General features: G+C 34.9%; 1 pseudogene; it reads left to right on the top strand.

Annotated features, from left to right (window-relative positions):
* Window positions 1-1,225: 1,225 nt before the first annotated feature.
* Window positions 1,226-2,907, top strand: LOC100989514 (60 kDa heat shock protein, mitochondrial-like; annotated as a pseudogene).
* Window positions 2,908-4,251: the final 1,344 nt, after the last annotated feature.

Here is a 4,251-nt window from a genome sequence, read left to right as displayed (position 1 = left end):
TCTCTATCTCACCACTCAGCCCAGAAAAAACTTTGTGTATTGACTGTATATAATAAATTTTATCAATACTTTGTCTTTTAATGTTTTAGTTTACTAAAATTATCTATGTCCTTTAGGCTATCCATGCTTCTAATATCTTCTAATATTTTCTAGATCTATAGACAGGTTTTCTTTAGATGTTTTAAGATTTTGTGACCCTTTGCAGTCAATTTCAGATAAGTTGGGTCTCTTCCATTCATGCAATATTAAGGATTAGTTTTTCTGCTTCAGAGCAGTACTATGAACTAACCACTATTTATCCTTGACGTGCTCACCTACAGCTCACGTTTAACTTTAGCTGCTAATTTGGTAGTGGCTGATGAGGGTGAAGTAGAAGGGAAAGTAATTATTTTCACCTGTAAAAAAAATTGGCAAACACCTAATATATTTTGGACTTTGAATTAAACTGTTAAACCTGAATTAGAAAGAGGAAGCAAACTCATTATAGAATTAATATCTTCCCTCAAATTGCCAGTGATTATAGCAAATGCATCTTTCCCATTGAAGCTTTTCGCACGCAAGGTTGAACAGGGTAATAACTGTCCCATTATCCCATTGTCTTTATAAAATATATGCAGCCTGCTACCTAGGAAACTTGAGTGTAGGAGGAGCTGTTCTGAGAGACTGCACATGGCTCCAGTTGCCAAGGAAACTCATGCCTTTTCTCCCTGTAAATGCACAGAGCAGCTTCCTTATTAGGATTGGGTTAACAATCTTCTTAAAGGAAAAGCTGAGTGGAGAAGGTAGTAAGTTCTTTTCACGCATACAATCTGAATTGTAAACTCTATATAAGCTGTGGTGAATTGTTTTTAGCAAGTAAGCTTCAGTGATGACAGTAAAAACATGTGGATTATCACATACTGTTTTATCTGACAGAATTGAAAATATTAGAAAATGAAAAAACTTGATATTAAATAAAAACAGACCATTTGCTTATAAAGAAAAAATAGATTTTCAGACTAATAAATGACATATACTGACAATGTATGGTATGTATCCAAATGTAAATGAGTTTTTAATTTGCACTTTTAGAATGATTCTACATAAAAAAAATTTTCCTAAAATACTTTCATATCAAGCTATTCTAATTAATTATCTAAATTAATCCTCTTTCTTTTTATCACTCTGTTATTATTGTGCTAAAAAGCACCTATTTCTCCTCACTCACCACCACCGCTCTGCAGAAATGCTTCGATAACTCACAGTCTTTCACTAGATGAGAACTGTGTCCAGGGTACTGACCCCTCATCTCACTTGGGCTTATGCTAAAGATGTAAAATGTGGTATAGATGCCCAAGCCTTAATGCTCCAAGGTGCAGACCTTTTAGCCGATGCTGTAGCCATTACAATGGGGTCAAAGGGAAGAGCAGTGATTATTCAACAGAGCTGTGGAAATCCCAAAGTAACAAAAGATGGTGTGACTGTTGAAAAATCTATTGACTTAAAGGATGAATATAGCAATATTGGAGTTAAACTTGTTCAAGATGTTGCCAATAACACGAGTGAAGATGCTGGGGATGACATTACCACTGTACTGTTCTGGCATGCTCTATTGCCAAGGATGGCTTCAAGAAGATTAGTAAAAGTGCTAATCTATTGGAAATGGGGAGAGGTGTGATGCTAGCTGTTTATGCTGTAATTGCTGAACTTGAAAAGCAGTCTAAACCTGTGACCACCCCTGAAGAAATTGCTCAGGTTGCTACAATTTCTACAAATGGAGACAGACTGTAGAGAGGTTGCCATCACAGTAAAGGAGGGAAAAAAACACTGAATGATGAATTAGACATTATTGAAGACCTGAAGTTTGATTGAGGATATATTTCTCCATGCTTTATTAATATACCAGAAGGCTAGAAATGTGAATTCCAGGATGCCCATGTTCTAATGAGTGAATAGAAAATTTCTAGTGTCCAGTCCATTGTACCTGCTCTTGAAGTTGCCAATGCTCACCATAAAACTTTGGTCATAATTGTTGAAGATATTGATGGAGAAGTTCTAAGTACATTCATTTTGAATAGGCTAAAAGTTGGTCTTCACATTATAGCAGTCAAAACTCCAGGATTTGATGAACAACTGAAAGAACCAGCTTAAAGATTTGGCTATTGCTACTGGTGGTGCAGTGTTTGGAGACGAGGGCTTGGCCCTAAATCTTGAATATGTGCAGCCTCATGACTTAGGTAAAGTTGGAGAGGTCATTGTGACTAAAGATTATGCTATGCTCTTAAAAGGAAAAGGTGACAAGTCTCAAATTGAAAAAAAAAATATTCAAGAAATCATGGAGCAGTTAGATGTCACAATTAGTGATACGAAAAGGAAAAACTGATAGAATGGCTGGAAAACTTTTCAGATGGAGTAGCTGTGCTGAAGGTTGGTGGGACAAGTGATGTCAAAGTGAATGAAAAGAAAGACAGAGTTACAGATCCCTTAATGCTAAAATAACTGCCGTTGAAGAAGCATTGTTCTGGGAAGGGGCTGTGCCCTGCTTCAATACGTTCCAGCCTTGTACTCATTGACTCCAGCTAGTGAAGATCAAAACATCGGTATAGAAATTAAAAGAATATTCAAAATTGCTGCAATGACAATTTCTAAAAATGCAGGTATTGAAGGATCTTTTATAGTCAAGAAAATTACGCAAAATTCTATAGAAGTTGGTTATGATGCTATGGTCAGAGATTTTGTGAATATGGTGGGAAAAGGAATCATTGATCCAACAAAGTTTGTGAAAACTGTTTTATTGGATGCTTTTGGGTGGCCTCTCTGTTAACTACAGCAGAAATTTTAGTCACAAAAATTCCTGAAGAAGAGAAGGACCCTAGAATGGGTGCAATATGTAGAATGAGAGGTGGTATGAGAGGTGGCATGTTCTAATTCCTAGAATACTGCTTTACCTATATTAATGAACTGTGACAGAAGCTCAAGGCAGTGTTCCTCACCAATAGCTTCAGAGAAGTCAGTTGGAGAAAATGACTGAAGAAAAGGCTGGCTGATATTTAAGAAACCACTATAAACACTACTGGTTTCAGTTGACAAAATACATAATGGCTTACTGCTGTCATTGTCCAGGCCTACAGATAATTTATTTCGTATTTTTTAATAAAAGACATTTGTACATTCCTAATATTGGGTGCAAAGCCATGTACCAATATATTGCTTTCAACTTAAATCCCTGAGGCATTTTCACTACTATTCTGTTAAAATTTTCGTGCTTGCCACCACCAGATGAGAATTTAAGCAGTCTCTCTATGGAGATTAATTGTGTACAAAGTAGAGAAATATCCAATTATGTGACAACTTTTGTATAATAAAAACTATTTTAAAGTTAAAAAATCACCTAGTTCATATTCGAACAGTCTATTTTTTGTGCTTCTGAAATTAAAATTCTCTAAAGTATAAAATCTCAAATTATATCTTCTAAATGTTTCCTCAGTATGATCTGTTACCACTTGTAGTTATTTATTAAGTCCATCATTTATCAAATATGTAAAACAACTGTAGGTAAAATCTAATAATTTTTTTCAAAAGATCCTTAAAAAATCATGTACTATGGAAAGAAAAAGGAAGTGGGAATATTTCCAGGCAAGAAGGCTATTTCTTAGAAATTTGAGCTGTATCTTCTATGTTAATAACAATATTAAAATTCATATGGAACAAAAAAGACTCCCAGTAGCCAAAACAATCTTGAGCAAAAAGAAAAAGCTAGAGGCATCACACTACCTGACTGCAAAGTATACTACAAAACTGTAATAACTAAATCGGGCTGGCACTGCCATAAAAACAGACTCATAGACCAATGAAATAGAATAGAGCCTGGAAATAAATCCACGTATTTACAGCCAACTGATTTTGTAAAATAAATGTGCCAAGAACACACATTGGGGAAAATACAGTCTCTTCAATAAATAGTGCTGTGAAACTGGATATCTATAGACAGAAGAATGAAGCCAGACCCTCATTGCTCACCTTATACAAAAATCAACTCAAAATGAATTAAAGACTTAAATATGAGAACCAAGACTATAAAATTACTAGAAAAAGACACAGGGGAAATGCTTCATGACAATAATTTGGGTAAAAACTTTTTGGATAAGACCTCAAAAGCATAAGCAACAAAAGCAAAAATAGACAAATGTGATTATATCAAACTAAAAAGCTTCTGCACAGCAAAAAAATAAAAAAAAATCCTAGGAGTGAAGAGAAAACCTACAGAATGGG

The sequence above is a fragment of the Pan paniscus genome, chromosome 14, assembly GCF_029289425.2.
Source record: "Pan paniscus chromosome 14, NHGRI_mPanPan1-v2.0_pri, whole genome shotgun sequence".
NCBI classification, from domain to species: domain Eukaryota; kingdom Metazoa; phylum Chordata; class Mammalia; order Primates; family Hominidae; genus Pan; species Pan paniscus.
Note: the sequence above shows the minus strand (reverse complement) of the source record. Positions and strands in the feature narration are given on the sequence as shown.